Below are 20260 nucleotides of genomic sequence, written 5' to 3'. Positions count from 1 at the left end.
GGAAGATGAGTCTTCCTGACTCCAGGTGCAGCACTCTATCAACTGTGCCATCTCACTGTTTCATGAGAAATTATACATGAATGTGGTTAAAGAAATTCTTGTGGATTAACAGGGAACTTGATGACCAAATCAGATTTTTAAACATGCATAGAAGACAGAAGCAAGAGTAGGATAGCTGAGATAAAAACAATATCATGGCTTATTCCTGAAAAAGAACCATAAGAACTACTATATTTCCTTAAAAAGTTGGAAATTAATTTTAAGGATAAAAAAAACCCTTCTTTAGGCTTAGGGTTAGGTTACTTAGAATGAATATGATACTGACAATGGATGACTGAGAAAACACAATTACTCGATTCTTACTTTTATTCTTTTTTCTCAATAAAATAAAGGAGAATTATATTTGGGCTGGGAAAAATAGATCAAGTTTTGTTAAAAGGGAGTTGAACTTTCCCCAAAAGAACTGAGGACATTGTATTAATTGCAGATCACCAGGATTTTGACAAGCTACATTCTAGACACCTTAAAAAATTGTTAGATTGAACCCTTTTAAAAAAAATTCTGAAATTTATCATCACAAAGTATGATGAACATTTCCTTATGCATTTTTGTTGTTGTTGTTGTTTGCAGGGCAATGAGGGTTAAGTGACTTGTCCAGAGTCACACAGCTAGTAAGTGTCAAGTGTCTGAGGCCGACTTTGAACTCAGGTCCTCCTGAATCCAAGGCCAGTGCTTATCCACTGTGCTATCTAGCTGCCCCCCTTATGCTTTTTTTAAAAGAGTATGGATTATAATCAATGCTAGACTTTGGAAATTAGACTGTTCATCAAAGGTCCTTTCAATATGCAATCTGATAAAAGTGTGGAGTCTTGAGGAAGAATTCAAGAATGTCTCAAAAAGGTTGTGAACTCTATGCCAAATAATGTAAGACATGGGATTAAAGCAGGAATGCATTTACATATTAAAGATGTCTTTTTAATCTAAAAATTCTCAAGGTTTATTGTATAAATCAACAAATTTATTTATTTCCATACTCTGAAATTTCCACAATAGTCTATTTCTATGATCCTTAATAAAAATTCTTCTTTTGTATCACTTCTATACATGGAGCCAAAAGAGATTTGGCAGTCATTTGTTCATTTATATGATAAAACATTTTCCCCTGTTAGTCCCTCCCCCAACCCCAGTCCTTGTAACAACAGACATTGGAAAAAAAATGTTATGAAACAAAACCCCAAAATAACCCTTCCCTCTCCTATTTCCAGGTTGTTTATTCCCAGCTAAAGCATAACATTCAATATTGTTACCATGAGCACATGGATGGCAAATTGCACAAAATATATTCATGATAAATAGTTTGGAATACACGCCCTCAGTGACTTAACAAAGTTCACTTGACTGAGGGTGGGAAGACAGAAACAAGGGAGTATGGTTGATAATAGGAGAGAAGGAGGGAAATATATGTTGGTGCCTATTTTAACTAGTTGCTTTTGTTAACTGTGTGTTAATCTCACTATGCTGTTGAACCCAAACCAGGGCTAACAGCACCATTTCAATTTGGTTCAATGGCAAAGGATAATGAGCCATGTCCCCTGGAGTATAGTTGTGTATCCTATTGATGCTTTTGTTTTCTCATGAGAACACCAAATTTGGGTCAGAGGACCTGGGTTCAAATTCTAATTTTCCTCAGCCAAGTTGACTTGCCCTTTCTGGGCCTTTTGCTCCTGAACTGTTCAATTAATGTTTTTGATAAGACAGCCTATAAGGTTTTGTTTGGTTTGGTTTGGTTTGGTTTGGTTTTCATATCTGATAGTATAAGAGCTCCTCTATTCAAAAAGAGGCATTTCATTGTTGAATAATCTTTCCATTCCAAAATTAAATAGATGTGGTCAATAGTGAAAATATGTCATATAACATTTGTCTCTACATGGAAAACTATAAGAAAGACTTGGATAAACTGGAAAGCACTCAGAAAGAAAATCAGTATGGTGAAAGGTCTTGATAATTATGCTGTATGAGGTTAGTTTAAGGGATTGTAAACTATGAGAAGAAACGGATTAGGGGAGAAACAACAACTCTCCTTAAGATTTAAAAGACAATGGGATTACAATAGAGGGAAAGAAAGGAGGGGGGAACATGGTTTCAACCCTATTCTCATTAGATTTGACTCAAAGAGGGAATAACATATACGTTCATTGGGATAAAGAAACTTAACTCATTCTTTAGGGAAACAAAAGGGGAAGGGAAAGGGGGGGACTGATAGAAGGGAGGACAAAAGCAAGGGAGAAAAGGGTAAAGAAAAGAGAGGGGGTGATAAAAAGGGAGGGCAGATCAGGGGAGGCAGGGTTAAGAAGTAAAATGTCGGTGAGGAGGAATAGGGTGAAAGAAGGGGGGAAAAGTACAAAGGGGGTAAATAGAATGGAGGGGAATAGACAGTCAGTAATAATAACTGTGAATGCGAATGGGATGAACTCTGCTATAAAACGGAAGCGAATTGCAGAGTGGATTAAAAACCAGAACCCTACAATATGCTGTTTACAAGAAACACATTTGAAGCAGAGAGATACACACAGAGTAAAGGTAAAAGGCTGGAGCAGAATATATTATGCCTCAGCTAAAGTAAAAAAGGCAGGGGTAGCAATCCTTATCTCAGACAAAGTGCAGGCAAAAATAGATCTCATTAAAAGAGATAAGGAAGGAAATTACATCTTACTTAAAGGTACTATAGATAATGAAGTAATATCAATATTAAATATGTATGTGCCAAGTGGTATAGTATCCAAGTTCTTAGAGGAGAAGTTAAATGAGTTACAAGAGGAATTAGATAGTAATACTATACTAGTGGGGGATCTGAATCTCCCCCTCTCAGAATTAGATAAATCTAGCCAAAAAATAATTAAGAAAGAAGTGAAAGAGGTGAATAGATTACTAGAAAAGTTAGACATGATAGATGTCTGGAGAAAATTGAATGGGGATAGAAAGGAATATACCTTTTTCTCAGCAGTTCATGGAACATTTTCAAAAATTGACCATGTATTAGGGCACAAAAACATCATAGTCAAATGTAGAAAGGCAGAAATAGTAAATGCATTCTTCTCAGATCATGATGCAATAAAAATTACATGTAAGAAAGAGCCAGGGAAAAGTAGAATGAAAATCAATTGGAAACTAAATAATTTCATTCTAAAGAATGAATGGGTCAAACAAGAAATCATAGAAACAATCAATAACTTTATCCAAGAGAATGACAATAATGAGACAACATGCCAAAATCTATGGGATGCAGCCAAAGCAGTGCTTAGGGGAAAATTTATAGCTCTAAATGCTTACATGAATAAAAAAAGAGAAAGAGGAGATTAATGAATTGGGCATGCAACTTAAAAAGCTAGAAAAAGAACAAATTAGAAATCCCCAATTAGACACCAAATTAGAGATCCTGAAAATTAAAGGAGAAATTAATAAGATTGAAAGCAAAAAAACTATAGAATTAATCAATAAAACTAAGAGCTGGTTTTATGAAAAAACCAATAAAATAGATAAAATATTGGTTAATTTGATTAAAAAAAAGAAAGAAGAAAACCAAATTACCAGTATCAAAAATGAAAAGGGTGATGTTACCAACAATGAAGTGGAAATTAAAGCAATAATTAGGAAATATTTTGCCCAACTGTATGCCAATAAATTTGACAATCTAAATGAAATGGATGAATATTTACAAAGATACAAACCGCCCAGGTTAACTGAAGAGGAAATAAAATCCTTAAATAAACCCATATTAGAAAAAGAAATTGAACAAGCTATTAATGAATTCCTTAAGAAAAAATCCCCAGGGCCAGATGGGTTTACGGGTGAATTTTACCAAACATTTAAAGAACAATTAATTCCAATATTATACAAATTATTTGGAAAAATAAGTGAAGAAGGAGTTCTACCAAATTCGTTTTATGACACAAATATGGTGGTGATACCAAAACCAGGCAAAGCAAAAACAGAGAAAGAAAATTATAGACCAATCTCCCTAATGAATATTGATGCTAAAATCTTAAATAAGATATTAGCAAGGAGATTACAGCAAGTGATCACCAGGATAATACACTATGACCAGGTGGGATTTATACCAGGAATGCAGGGCTGGTTCAACATTAGGAAAACTATTAACATAATCAACCACATCAATAAGAAAACCAACCAAAATCATATGATTATCTCAATAGATGCAGAGAAAGCTTTTGACAAAGTACAGCACCCATTCCTAATAAAAACACTAGAGAGTTTAGGAATAGGGGGAGCTTTCCTTAGAATAATAAACAGTATCTACCTAAAGCCATGAGCAAGTATTATATGCAATGGAGATAAATTAGAGGCCTTCCCAATAAGATCAGGGGTGAAACAGGGATGTCCATTATCACCCCTATTATTTAATATTGTTCTAGAAATGTTAGCTTTAGCAATCAGAGAAGAGAAGGGAATTAAAGGAATTAGAATAGGCAAGGAGGAAACAAAACTATCACTCTTTGCAGATGATATGATGGTATACTTAAGGAATCCTCGAGAATCAAGTCAAAAATTACTTGAAACAATTAACAACTTTAGCAAAGTAGCAGGATATAAAATAAATCCACATAAATCATCAGCATTTCTATACATGACCAACAAAGTCCAGCAGCAAGAGATAGAAAGAGAAATTCCATTTAAAGTAACGGTAGATAATATAAAATACTTGGGAGTCTACTTGCCAAGACAAACCCAGGAACTCTATGAACACAACTACCAAACACTCTTCACACAAATCAAATCAGATCTAAATAATTGGAAAGATATCAATTGCTCATGGATAGGCAGAGCTAATATAGTAAGAATGACAATACTGCCTAAATTAATTTACTTATTCAGTGCCATACCAATCAGGCTACCTAAAAATTATTTTATACAGCTAGAAAAAATAATAACAAAATTCATCTGGAAAAACAAAAAATCAAGAATATCCAGGGAAATAATGAAAAAAAATTCACAGGAAGGTGGGTTAGCAGTACCAAACCTGGAGCTTTACTATAAAGCAGCAGTCATCAAAACTATCTGGTACTGGCTAAAAAATAGAGTGGTAGATCAATGGAATAGGCTAGGCTCAGGAAATGCAGTAGTAAATGACACTAGTAATGTAGTGTTTGATAAACCCAAAGACTCCAGCTTCTGGGATAGGAACTCAGTATTTGACAAAAACTGCTGGGAAAACTGGAAGATAGTATGGCAGAAATTAGGCATAGACCAACATCTTACACCTTATACTAAAATAAGGTCAAAATGGATACATGATTTAGACATAAGAGGTGATACCATAGGTAAATTAGGAGAGAAAGGAATAGTGTACCTATCAGATCTTTGGAAAGAAGAACAGTTTTTGACCAAACAAGAGATAGAATATATTATAAAATGCAAAATGGATGATTTTGATTATATTAAATTAAAAAATTTTTGTACAAACAGAAGCAATGCATCCAAAATTGGAAGGGAGGCAGAAAGCTGGGAAACAATTTTTGAGGCCAGTGCTTCTGATAAAGGCCTCATCTCTAAAATATATAGGGAATTAAATCAAATTTATAAGAATCCAAGTCATTCCCCAATTGAGAAATGGTTAAAGGATATGAACAGGCAGTTTTCTGATGAAGAAACCAAAGCTATCTATTCCCATATGAAAAAATGCTCTAAATCTCTAATGATCAGAGAGATGCAAATTAAAACAACTCTGAGGTACCACCTGACACCTATCAGATTGGCTAAAATGACAAAAAGGAAGATAATAAATGTTGGAGAGGCTGTGGGAAAATTGGAACACTAATGCATTGTTGGTGGAGCTATGAGCTGATCCAACCATTCTGGAGAGCAATTTGGAATTATGCCCAAAGGGCGATAAAGCTGTGCATACCCTTTGACCCAGCAATCCCACTTTTAGGTCTTTTGCCCAAAGAAATCATGGAAGGGGGAAAGGGACCCACATGTACAAAAATATTTATAGCTGCTCTTTACGTGGTAGCAAGGAATTGGAAGTTGCGGGGGTGCCCATCAATTGGGGAATGGCTAGACAAGTTGTGGTATATGAATACAATGGAATACTATTGTGCTGTAAGAAATGATGAGCAGGAAGAGTTCACAGAAACCTGGAGGGTCTTATGTGAGCTGATGATGAGTGAGATGAGCAGAACCAGAAGAACATTGTACACAGTATCATCAACATTGCGTGTTGACCTACTGTGATGGACTATATTCTTCTCACCAATGCAATGGTACAGAAGAGTTCCAGGGAACTCATGATAGAAGAGGATCTCCAAATCCAAGAAAAAAAAAGAAAGAAAGAACTGTGGAGTATAGATGCTGATTGAACCATATTATTTCTTTTGTTTTGGGTGCTGTTGTTTTTTTTTCTTTCTATTTTGAGGTTTTTGCATCACTGCTCTGATTCTTTCTCTTGTAACAGGATTAATGCAGAAATAGGATTAATGTTATTATGTGTATATATATATGTGTGTGTATATATATATATATATATATATATGTATATGTATAGAGATATATAGATATAACCTATATCAGATTACCTGCTGTCTAGGGGAGGGGGGAGGGAGGGGTGGGAGGGAGAAAAATCTGAAATTGTAAAGCATGTATAAACAAAAGTTGAGAACTATCTTTACATGTAATGGAAAAAATAAAATACCTCATACATTAAAAAAAAAAAAAAAGAAAATGGGGGCAGCTAGGTAGGCAGTGGATAAAACACTAGCCCTGGATTCAGGAGGTCCTGAGTTCAAATCCAACCTCAAACACTTGACACTTACTAGCTGTGTGACCATGGGCAAGTCACTTAACCCTCACTGCCCCCCCCCAAAAAAAACAAAACCAAAAAAACCCCAACAGAATTAAGAGTAAAGGGTAAAAGCTGCAAAGAGACAAGTTTCAATTCCATGGAAGGAAAAAATACTTAAAGCATTCCCAAAGTGAAATGGGGTACCTGGGAAGTCAGGGAGCCTCCTCTCATCAAAGTTCTACAGATGCTAGATTTTTGGTCATTGAGGTTGTAACAAGAAAGATTCTTGTTTATGATGTAGTTTAGATTAAATATCCTCTGAACTCATAAAAGAAAGAATCTCTGATTCAAATATTTATTATTTTTAATGAAATTTAAGATACAGTAAAGTATTTTTAAATATATTAAATGATTTCAAGAAATAGACTGATTTTAAATTGCATATTCCATTTTTAGGTTGTGTTTCATTGTGGGCTTCACAGCTGTTTATCAAACAACAGGTCACACATGTAAGACAATTTTCATGCATATGAAAATCTACCACATGCATAGTCTTTGAAGGTGAACCCTCAGGGAATCTCCCAGCACATACCAAAAAATGTTGATTATTTCATCAGCCTGAGGAGCAAGAAAGCTTGATCACAGAGACAACAATTAGTGAAAAAGCAAAAAAGCCCTTCTCTGTTGTGGCTGGTGTTGAAAGGGACTGAGTTACAAAATAATTAATATATGACATATCGCTGCAATAACGAAAAGATATTTTTTCTGCCAGTAAATATTACTAAATAATTATTTAAAGCATGGGTGTATAATTCAGTGTATAATAGCTTTTCAATAATCTCTCTTTTTATGGCCTATCATTGGGTGGATACTTCCAAAGTAGGTATTATATTTCTGCATTCTCAACTCAAGGTCAAAGAGAGCATGAAGCTGAGCAGTGCATAAGCACTAGCAAACAAGGTTTGCAAGAAGTAAGTGGAAATTCTAAGTTGGTCAAGAGAAAATGAAAGGATTGCTTAATAAAATTTTCTGCATGTACTTGTAACTAGACTCTGCTGGACACCTGCAGTTTACTTAAAATTAAGGCACCCTACTTCTGGGAAGGGACAGGCTGTGTTCCCCTATTTTGTGAGTAGGAATGGCTTCTTTTCTACTGGCTGCAGGGCTGGAACAGACTGCATCTTTCCTGTCAGAAACACTGTCAGACTGGAACATTGCCTCTTTCTTTCCAGCTATTTGCAGAGAGGACATTCTAGTTTCTTCCTTTTCCTATTTCCTATTTATGTTATATGTAACTTGTTTGTATATACTTGCTTGTTGTCCCCTCCTTTAGGCATTGAGCTCCTTGAGGGCAAAAATTGTATTTTTGCCTTTGTTTGTATCCCCAGCCCTTAGCTCAATGGCTAGCACATAGTAGGTACTTAATAAATGTTTTCTGATTGAGAAAATAATTGACTGACTCCTCCTTAGAGACTAAGGCAGTGGTGGGAAGAGGTAGAAAATACCTCCCAGGTTTTGTGGTGTAGGGTGTCTGATTATCTGTTTTTGTTTTACCTTTGAGGTAAATATTCTTTTGTAAAAGCTAATCAGACTATTAAGTGGTTTAATGGAACGGGAGGTGCTGGGGACCCCAAAAATTGGGGGAAACTATTAATCAAGACTTAAACCAATGCCAAAGAGGCTAGATTCTCCCAGGTACTCTAAGGGGTATTGGGGAACCATGGAGTGAGGTGTGAAATGTGACACAGCTGGCTTTCAGGCAATGGGAGCCAAGTCAGTTACTATTATATAACTAAAGGAGATCCCACAAGTTTGAATATTATAAGGCTGGGGGTCAGGATACTTGGGATCTATTCCTTGTCTGTCATTAACCAGATTTATGTTATTGTCCAGTTCACTTCTTCACTTCTCTAGACCCCAATCTCTTCTTCATTTGGAAAATGAAGGGGTCCAATTAGATGATCTCCAATATCCCTTCCAGTTCTATCACTGAGTCATGCTATTGATCCCAAAGCAGAGAATAGTACCCATCTTGAGTAGGGCATCCTCTGGAGAAAAGAACACTGGATCTGAAATCATATGAATTGGGCCATAACCTGGCTTTTCTATTTAGTAACTATGCAATGTCGAATAAGGCTCTTAATCGGCCTGTAACTTTCTCATCTATAAATTGAAGGGCTTGTACTAGAAAATATGAGAAGTCCAGTCTAATTCTAAAGTCTACAAAACATCTCTTTCCATTTAGATAAGGAGGACCTTGACTTAGATTATACAGAATGAGGGAATTTCATAATTTTTAAAGAAAACAGAGTTATGAAATATTAGAATAACTGATGTGATAGACCAGTTATATTTTTCATTGCTAAATTAATTAGAAGTTCTACAATTAGCTCTTGACCCACTCACTGTTGAAGATATTATTTACTTAGCATTCAGGTGTATGCCTTTTGCTTTGCTCATAAGGTATGTATTTAGAGTTTCTGTCTTCATTGTCTTAATATCTGATTTGTATTTGTAAATGTATGATTTGAAAATTAAATGTACACTATCTATTTAATATCATTCTCTGCTTTATTGATTCTGGTTATTGTTTGTTGCTGTTATATTTTTCTACCCCCATCCCACTTCCATTATTCTGTTTAGATGCGTGATGTCCTTCAAATTTATTTTTCTTTTGGATTTGTCAGTAGCCGAGACAGATATCTCTTTTTAAAAAATATTTATTTATTTATTTAAGTTTTCAACCTTTGTTTAGATAAGATTTCCATTTCAAATTTTTTCTCCCTCCCTCCCCTCCCTGCCCCCATCCCCTAGAAGCAGGTAATCTGATATATAACATTAAACATATTTCTGCATTAGTCATGTTATATAAGAAGAATCAGAGCAAGTAGGAAAAACCGAAAAAAAAGAGAAAAACAACAGCACCAAAAACAAAAGAGATAGTATGGTCCAATCAGCGTCCATATTCCACAGTTTCTTTTCTTTTTTTTCTTTTTTTTTTGGATTTGGAGAGCCTTTTTCATCATGAGTCCTTTGGAACCCTCTTGTACCATTGGATTGGTGAGAAGAATCTAGTGTATCAGAGTTGATCAACACACATTGTTGATGATACTGTGCACAATGTTCTCCTGGTTCTGCTTATCTCACTCATCATCAGCCCATGCAAGACTCTCCAGGTTTCTCTGAACACCTTCTGCTCATTGTTTCTTATAGCACAATAGTATTCTATTACATGCATATACCACAACTTGTCTAGCCATTCCCCAATTGATGGGCATCCCCTCAATTTCCAATTCCTTGCCACCACATAAAGAGCAGCTATAAATATTTTTGTTCATGTGGGTCCTTTTTGCCTTTCCATGATCTCTTTGGGAAAAATACCCAAAAGTGGTATTGCTGGGTCAAAGGGTATGGACAGCTTATACCCTTTGGGCATAATTCCAAATTGATCTCCACAATGGTTGGAACAGTTCACAGCTCCACCAACAATGCATTAGTGTTCCAATTTTTCCACAGCTTCTCCAGCATTTATTATTTTCCTTTTTGGTCATTTTAGTCAATCTGATAGGTACCTCAGAGTTGTTTTAATTTGCGTTTCTCTAATCAATTGTGACTTAGAGCATTTTTTCATATGGAAATAGCTTTGATTTCTTCATCAGAAAACTGACTGTTCATATCCTTTGACCATTTCTCAATTGGGGAATGACTTGGAGTCTTATAAATTTAGTTCCCTACATATTTTATAAATGAGGCCTTTATCAGAAGTACTGGCCATAAAAATTGTTTCCCAGCTTTCTGCATCCCTTCTAATTTTGGAAGCATTACTTCTATTTGTACAAAAACTTTTTTAATTTAATGTAATCAAAATCATCCATTTTGTATTTCATAATATTCTCTATCTCTTGTTTGGTGAGATAGATATCTTAATGTCATTTTTGTTTTGTTTTGTTTTGTTTTTGCAGGGCAATGGGGGTTAAGTGACTTGCCTAGGGTCACACAGCTAGTAAGTGTCAAGAGTCTGAGACTGGATTTGAACTCAAGTACTCCTGAATCCAGGGCCAGCACTTTAACCATTGCACCATCTAGCTGCCCCTCTTAATGTCATTTTAAACTCTAGTACTCTCTAGATTCTTCTGCATTTCAGTTAGCTCTTCATTTCTGTAGTTAGATGTTATATTATTTAACACATTTTTGTTTATATTGGTATTGTTTCACTTTCTATGACTGAGTAAAATAATATAGTATTTCCATACAGCATTTATTTATATTGTTACTGGTTATGAAATCATTATGACTCCTGCATTAAAAAAATCAGCTGAAACATTATTTGTTTTATTCCAGCTCATCAACTTAATTCTACATATTTGTCTTTACATGTGTTTGGGGAGGTAGAATTTTGTTGTTTCTGGTTCTTCATTTATTCTACCTTTTTTTTTCTAGGAAAGTCTTGATTAGTAAAAAATTCAAAATTATAACTGTTGTTTGGTTTTTTGCCCATAAAAACCTGTTAAATTTCTTTGTTAAAAACAAAAATCAACACCAGGAAACTGCAGCATTTTTTTTTTCCTTGAACCAATATTTTCTCAGACTCCTCCTCCATATAGAAACACAATCCTGGCCATTTCATTATCTAACCCAGACCTAATATCCCAGTTCCCTGCACCTTGCTGTACTCTTTTTTTTTTTTAAGATTACCTGGGAAAAACAAAAGGTCAAGAATATCAAGGGAAACAAAGAAAAAAAAAGGACAGGAAGGTGGGTTAGCTGTACCAAATCTGGAGCTCTACAATGAAGCAGCAGTCTTCAAAACTTTCTGGTACTGGCTAAGACATGGAGTGGAGAATCAATGGAATAGGCTAGGCACAGGAGACACAGTAGTAAATGACATTAGTAATACACTGTTTGATGAACCCAAAGACTCCAGCTTCTGAGATAGGAATTCAGTATTTAACAGAAACTGCTGGGGAAAGTGGAAGAGAGTATGGCAGAAATTAGGCATAGATGAACATCTTACAGTTTATACTAAATTTAGGTCAAAATGGGTACATGATTTAGACGTAAAAGGTGATACCATATGTAAATCATGGAAAGAAGGAATAGTTTACCATTCAAATCTTTGGAAAAGAGAACAGTCAATGACCAAACAAGAGATGGAGAATATTATAAAATACAAAATGGATGATTTTGATTACATTAAGTTAAAAAGGTTTTGTACAAACAGAAGCAATCCATCCAAAATTAGAAGGGAGTCAGAAAGCTGGGAAGCATTTTTTATAGACACTACTTCTGATAAAGGCCTCATTTCAAAAATATATAGGGAACTAAATCAAATTAATAAGAATCCAAGTCATTCCCCAATTGAGAAATGGTGAAAGGATATGAAGAGACAGTTTTCTGAGGAAGAAATCAAAGCTATCTATTGCCATATGAAAAAAATGCTCTAAATCACTATTGATTAAAGAAATGCAAATTAAAACAATGCTGAGGTACTACCTGACCAAATACTACCTGGTACTACCTGATCAGATTGGCTAATATGGCAAAAAAGGAAAATAATAAATGTTGGAGAAGCTGTGGAAAAATTGGAACACTAATGCATTGTTGGTGGAGCTGTGAACTGATCCAACCATTCTGGAGAGTGATTTGGAATTATGCCCAAAAGGCTATTAAGCTGTGCATACTCTTTGACCCAGCAATACCACTTTTGGTTATTTTTATCAAAGAGATCATAAAAAAGGGAAAAGGACCCTCATGTACAAAAATATTTATAGCTGCTCTTTTTGTAGTGGCAAGGAATTGGAAATTGAGGGGCTTTCCATCAGTTGGGGAATGACTGAACAAGCTGTGGTATATGATTGTAATGGCATTCTATTGTACTATAAGAAATGATAAGCATGCAGATTTCAAAGAAACCTTGAAGGACTTGCATGAATTGATGATGAGGTAGATGAGAAGAACCAGGAGAACACTGTACACAGTATCATCAACATTATGTGTTGATCAACTGTGATAGACTTGATTCTTCTCAGCAATACAATAGTACAAGATAGTTCCAAAGGACTCATGATGGAAAATGTTCTTCAAATCCAGAAAAAAAAAAAAGAACTGTGTAATATGGATACAGATTGAACCATACTATTTCTTTTTCTTTTGTTTTTGTTGTTGTTTTTCTTTTTTGAAGTTTTTCCTTTTTGCTCTGGTTCTTCTCTTATAATGTGACTGATGCAGAAATATGTTTAATGTTATTGTACATATATTACATATATCAGATTACTTGCTGTATTGGGGAGGTGGGGAGGGAAGGAAGGGAGGAAGAAAAGTTTATAACTAGAAATCTTATTAAAAATATTGAAAACTATCTCTACATATAACTGGAAAATAATAAAATACTTTTATAATTAAAAAAAAAAGATATCCTGGTAGTATCTAATTCTTCCTTAATTTGAAACAATCTGATACTCACATATATACATCATTACTCTTTTTTTCAGCCTATATGCAAATTCTTTCATTCCACTTTTATTGTTTCTTTTTAATGAATAATATAATTATATAAAATAAATTGAAATTTAACATAAAATTCAATTTATTTTTTCGTTCTCACTTCCTTGAATTACTCAAGAACTCTTGGTTTTTTCAGTGCCCTTCAAACAGTGTGGTACTTCCTAGATGAAATAGTGTTGCCTCTTCTTTTCAATGTAAAAACAGTTATTTATTTACTTAATTCATACAGTATATAAATATGCTATATTTATATTATATATATACATAGTTTAGCTTAATAAAATTTATTTTATTTTTATAATTTTAATTCAGACAACTTATTAATTACTTCTTTTGTTTTTAATTAATGAATACCTACATTTTGATGATTGCAAAATTTTCTCTGAATGTTTTTGGAAGGTTATGACTATTTCTGGTTGAGAAAAGTTTGGGGTTCTTTTTCCATCATGTATGGCTGAATATCTCAAACTTCACTTCTCTTTTTTGTTTCCTTCTTAGATTGTTTCTTTATATGACCTCCTTAGATGTAACTAGGAATATTATTTCATCAAGTTTTTTATTATTATTATTTTTCTTTGTAGAGACATGTATAGTTCTTTTCCAATTTGAATGTTGTTTTTAATATGCTTATATATTTTGGTTGCATCTCTTCACTCTCTGATTTTTTTCTAGTGTCCACTTTTTCATAAATATTTTTCTCTTCTAAAACATCAGTTTTCTTTTTGTCTGAATTCTGTATTCTGCACTCTAATTCCCCATGTCTTCCTTTAACTCTTATCAAACCTATCAATTATCATCAATTAATTCACATCAATTTTCCTTTAATTATTTAAGATGTGGATCCAGTCTTGACAGTCCTGTGTCTATTCTATTTTTTTTGAAAGTCTATTTTTTAAATTGTTCAGTTTATTTAAGTAGAATTATTTTCCTTCAACTTCTCCTGATGTACTTTTAGCCTCAACATCCATTGAATTGGGTGTCTTTTTATTTATTAATATCTGTAGACTCTGTGCCACTTCCCCTTTGAAGATAGTCTTGTGAGATTTTCTTTCCTTTCTTCTTTAATTGTGGTTGTTCTTTTCTTTTAAGTGTAATAAAAAACGCTATTTGAATATGACACGAAAAAGCTGGTCTTAGAAATGACCACTCATCCAAACATTTTGCCACACTTCTATCCTGGTAATCCTTTTTTGATAGGAAATTAGGTGAGTTTGACAAGACTTCTTAGTGAAACAATTCTGGCTCATTTTCTAGGTTTTCACAAGCTATTTGTTTAATAATCCATCCTAGGTTTCTGCCAAGTGTTGATGCCAAGCTTTTGGTTTGCAAAGAATTCAATTACATCCCCTTTCTGAAAATCAGTGTACCATTTTTTCATATTCATTCTTTTGGCATCTCTGTGATTCTTAAGTTTCTGCAAAAATAGCCCAGAGTGATTCCAGATTACAATAACTACTTTTTCATTATTTTAATATATAGCTCTTCAAGACCTAGCAACTTAAATTCATGTAAAGAAACTAGATTCATTCTTACTGACTTTGCTTTTATTTTAGGGTTCAATGTTCTCTGAACTATGGTTGCTTTATCCTTTCTTGTGTGATTTTCCCCCTTAATTCAGAATATATAAAGAAAAAAACAAGAGAAAACTAATAAGGTGGGTTGTTTGTTTGTGGTGATATATAGGGTTTTGGAATAAGAGAACCTTGGCTCATACCTGAACTATGCTATTTACTAGATTGTTGACCTTGGACAAATTACTGAACCTCTCAGGAATTTCATTTCTAACCATGAAAAATAGAGGATGGAAATAAGGGGGGAGGGAGAATTGACTAGATTATCTCTAAGATTACTTTATCCTCTAAAATAAACCTATGATGTAGTTATTGTTTAGCATTTATCCATCTCTTCAAACTCTAGGATTGCTAAAGGTCAAGAGGTCTCTTTCATAAAGTTCATAAAACTAGCTGTGTGACCTTGGGCAAGTCACTTAACCCTCATTACCCTGCTCCCCCAAAAAACATTCATAAAAACTCTTTTTTTAATTGCCAGTCCAAACCTATGATTCCACAGATATAGAGGAACAACAAAGGAGGAAACTCTTCCTACAAATGTAGATCAACTACTCCTCTGCAGTTTATATTTTTAGAGATTTTCTTGGAATATTGAGAGTTTACTTACCTAGGGGAACTCAATCAGTATCTACCAGATATTGGATCTGAATTCAGGTCTTACTAACTTGTAAGCCAGATCTTCATCTTCTGTTCTACAATTCTTCCCCTTGCATCACCATACCCTCTTAAATAAAACATGTTTATTTTTCTTTTCCTAAACCAGTAATATTCAAAATAGAATAATATTTTGTTGTTGTTTTTCTTTCTGTTGTATTTCTGCTTTGTATCTGTAACTATTATTTATCATGGAAGTATATAGAATTTTGGTGATAGTATGGGCCAAGTATCTATGGGAAACACTCTAAACTCAACTTTTCTTCATAGATGTGTGTATAGATGTATGTAGTTGTATGTATGTATATATGTATGTATACATGTATGCACATATATATATGCATACATGTATTATGTATATAATATTCTGCAGGATAAATGAATGATGAAAAACAATAACAACTCAGATTTTTAAAGGGCTTTAAGGTTTACATAGTGCTTTGCTCACAATAGCTGAGGCAGCTAGGTGGCGCAGTGGATAGACCACTAGACCTGGAGTCAGGAAGACTTTGGGTTTAAATTTGGCCTCAGACAGTCACTAGCCATATAACCCTGGGCAAATCACTTAACCTCTGCTGACCATAATCCACTGGAGAAGGAAATGGCAAACCACTTCAAATCTTTGGCAAGAAAACCACACATGAGGTCACAAAGAGTTGAATAGGACTGTACAACTGAACAAAATCATTCCCTACTACAATCCAAGAAATAACAACATAAATTTACAGGATTATGGATTTCAAAAGAGAAGGTATCTTACAAGTTATATAGCCAATAGTCATAGAGCCAGTATGGTGTTTTTTTTTTTTGAGCTAGAGAGAGAGAGAGAGAGAGAGAGAGAGAGAGAGAGAGAGAGAGAGAGAGAGAGAGAGAGAGAGAGGTCAGGTCTATACCTTAGCTTGGTGCTTGTTTTTTGTTTCTTATAGAGCACAGTCTCAGGGCCTACTTCAAAAACTCCACTTGGGCTCCAGTCCCAGGAATGCTAGCTTCTCAGATTTTCCATGCCAGTTTGGCTGATGTGCCACCTCACTGGCAATTCCACCTTCAGGGTTATCATTGATGGAATGTTTTGGTCTCTGGGGTCAATTTGCAGCACTGGAAAATGAGGACATTTAACACATAATATAAACAAGTAACACCAATTTCATTTATCATATATAGGGTTGTTGTCATTTGTCCTTCATTCTCAGGAGTATTTTTGGTGATGCAATTGGGGTTAAGTGACTTGCCCAGGGTCACACAGCTAGTAAGTATTAAGTGTCTGAGGCCAGATTTGAATTCAGGTCCTCCTGAATCCAGGGCCAGTGCTCTATCCACTGCACCACCTAGCTGCCCCCTGTCCTTCATTCTCAAAGAGGACCATGAAATCCAATGGAATGTCATGACTTGTGGTGAATTGCATTTAAGTGAGGGAGAGCTGTGCATAATCAAAAGCCTCATTCTCTCCTCAGGAGCAAACTGGGTTCATTGCCAAGATATAGATCAGTATGACTGAAGATGGTCCTGCATGTTTGAAGGAACTGAGGTTAAATGACTTGCCCAGAGTCACACAGCTGACAAGTTTCCTATATCAGATTTTAACTCAGGTCCTCCTGACTCCAGGGTCAGGGCTTTATAAATAACACCTAGCTGTCTTCATAGCTAGGGTAAAACTTAGGTAAGTATGGAAATGCAAACCCCTTCCCTCTGGAAGTCATAACATTCATACTAACCTAATAAATGTAGTAGGGGACTTAGTAGGCTCTATGTTACACAAACTGGGCTGCTCAATTACTGCTCAAGGATAACTCAATATTAGAACTCAGCATGCTAAAAAGCCCAACCTACACATTCCCCATTTAAATGAGTTTCTTTTTGCCATAGTCCTGGTCCTAAATTCAGAACAGTTTTCTATGGTCTCTAAGGAGACATACATAGTATCCCTTTACTTGCTTCTCCAGTGCAATACAGTCATGTCTAAGAAGAGTTAATATTACATTTTCATGTAATCCCATATGTATACATGAAAATCACAAATATTTCCAAATTACAAGTTTTTCAGATTCACAGAACAAGGCACATTTCATAAAATTCCCCATACAAGTCAATAAAATAAGAAGCACTTTAAGAAGCTAACCAAATATCTCTACTTACTTAGCCTTATTAACCTTATAAAGCTTTTCTTAACCCACGAACAAGAGAGAATATATGGGATAACAAACAAAAATCCTGGTTTCTGACAGGAACAGAAATATGGCCCATGTTGAGTTTTCCAAAGTACGTGGAACGCTCTCTACAGAGATTTGGAAATTAGGCTCAACTTGGCTTTGTCCCTTTTACAAATGAGAAAACTGTTCTGGGTGGAAACTCTTTCAGTGATTCCTACTGTGCATAAAGACATCCAAGACCAGGTCTGAACAGAAAAATGCACCCTTCTAGACAGGGAACACAAGAATTCTCTAGGAGTCCCTCTCACATAGGTAATTCTCATAAAGGTCCAGGCCATTCCCTTCCCATTCCTAATACCAAAAGGAAGCTGAAATTCCTGCAATGATCCTTGAAACTGCTATGATAAACCAGAATGGAATTGTAAACTCTCCTCTCAAAGAAGAAATGTATGCTCAGTTATAGAAGTAATGCAAAATGTGAGCTACTTGTGGATCTAAGGCACATATATGTTTGCCCTAATAGTTATAGGGCATTTTGCTTTCATAAAAGGAAAAAAAGAAAAAAGAAAAAAAAAGAAAACCTATATCTACATTTTTACTAGATAGTAGAAATCTAGTTATTCCAAATTTCTTATACCAAATTTAATTTTAGTACTTTTAAAGGACTCAATAATATAGAATATATCAATATTCTAATCCTTATAGAGAATTCAATAATACAAAAAGTATAAGTACTTAAACATTTAACCAATCAATAAATGTGAAGTTTGTAAAATTAAATCAATTGAAGTGACTTGAAAAAGAATATTCATTGCAGAAAATCCCCCACCACATTTTTATACTAAAAATATGTTGGGGGGGGCAGCTAAGTGGCACAGTAGATAAAGCACTGACCCTGGATTCAGGAGGACCTAAGTTCAAATCCGACATTAGACACTTGACACTTACTAACTGTATGACCCTTTGCAAGTCACTTAACTCTCATTGCCCCTCAAAAAACAAAAACAAACAAAAATAAAAATATGTTACTGCCAAATTTCTCTAGAATCTCCCAATCATGAAAAATCATTACTAATAAGCTATATTTTGGGATATTAAGAGCTTTCCCACTTCTTCCTAAGCCCTGTCTTTTAAAGGTCCACCTTCTTCTTGATAATAACATTGCATTAACTCTCTTCATCTCAGCTAGACCCCCACCTAAATATTCAAGGAATTTAATGGAGTCTGTGAAAACTCATTGTGTTCTTCTCAAGCTTGGGGACAGATCATTTTGTCTAGATAGCTAAGATTTCTTAGCAGTGGGATAGGGGAGGGTCACTCTGAACCTTTGCTTCCCCCATTAAAGAGAAAAGACATTCTTTGAATTTATAACCAAGGGCAGGAGATTCTGGCCTCACTGACCAATAACTGTTTCAAGGGTATATAAGCTTTGAGCCCCACCACTATGGTCTTTGGTCTGAGACAGATAGCCAAATGACAATCCTTTCATTAATAATTGGCCATCTTATTAATAAAATGTTTAAATTAAGGAGAAACTATGTCTCTGAACTTTTTAATTCTCACAAAGTCTCAAAAAAGTTGTAAGTCCTAGGCAGAGAATTTCTTCAGCAGCCCCCACAAAAGTGAAGGGTCCAATTTTAGCCCAGATAATACCTCATATCTAACACTGGGAAACTTTTTTTTAAAGGGAAATACTTACTTCAGAAGGTATTTCACAAATATACAAACTTACTCCCTCAGCACATGGGAAGTATAAAACCACCCTTACCCTTGACTGTCTCAGTTTCTCGAGAAAGAAAACATATTGGGTTCTAAGCTCAGCTTGATTTCCATAGAGTAGTCTCAGTTCAAATCCCACAGTCAGCTTATATTGATAAATAACATAACTTTTATTTTGGAGGGAGGAGGCATTGAAATATTTGCCTATTGTCCATTTTTTGATATTCCCATCTCTCTTTAGGAATCTATGTGGTACATTGGATAGAGCATTGGGCCTAGAGTCAGGAAGACCTGAGCTGAAATCTACCCTCAGCTGCTTATTAACTTTGGCAAGTTATATCTCACTATCTTCCTCAATTTTTTCAACTAGAATATGGCTACAATAATCACATATACCTGACAGGATTCATGAGAGGATCAAATAACATAACATTTTCAGTCTTTAGTAGAAAGCCTGACATAGAGTAAGAGTTTAATATTGTTCCCTCCTCCTCCAAAGATGTTTTTTCAAACTTACTAAGGTCTCCTTACCTAAAAAACAAGAACCCAAAGAAACATCAACCCTCACCTCTTCATTAAAGTTTGCCTCTAATAACAGGTGTCAAAATTACTGCTGATTTTTCTCAGTTCTCTATCTGTTCCTTGACAAAATAAAAATGATCAGCTTCAATGTCAAAGGTAAATTCTACCACTAAATTTATGATTCTACAGTAATTATAGTATCTATTATCTTTCAGATATTCTTGGAATTTTTTAGATGGTTGGTCATACTTGAAAATACAATATAGAAAAATTACTCTTCAGTATAAAAGGTTTCAGAGCCATGAAATGGATACTTAGAGTTACTATCATGTTGTAGAATGTCC

This window comes from Dromiciops gliroides, chromosome 6 (genome assembly GCF_019393635.1).
Source record: "Dromiciops gliroides isolate mDroGli1 chromosome 6, mDroGli1.pri, whole genome shotgun sequence".
Classification (NCBI taxonomy): Eukaryota; Metazoa; Chordata; class Mammalia; order Microbiotheria; family Microbiotheriidae; genus Dromiciops; species Dromiciops gliroides.
Note: the sequence above shows the minus strand (reverse complement) of the source record.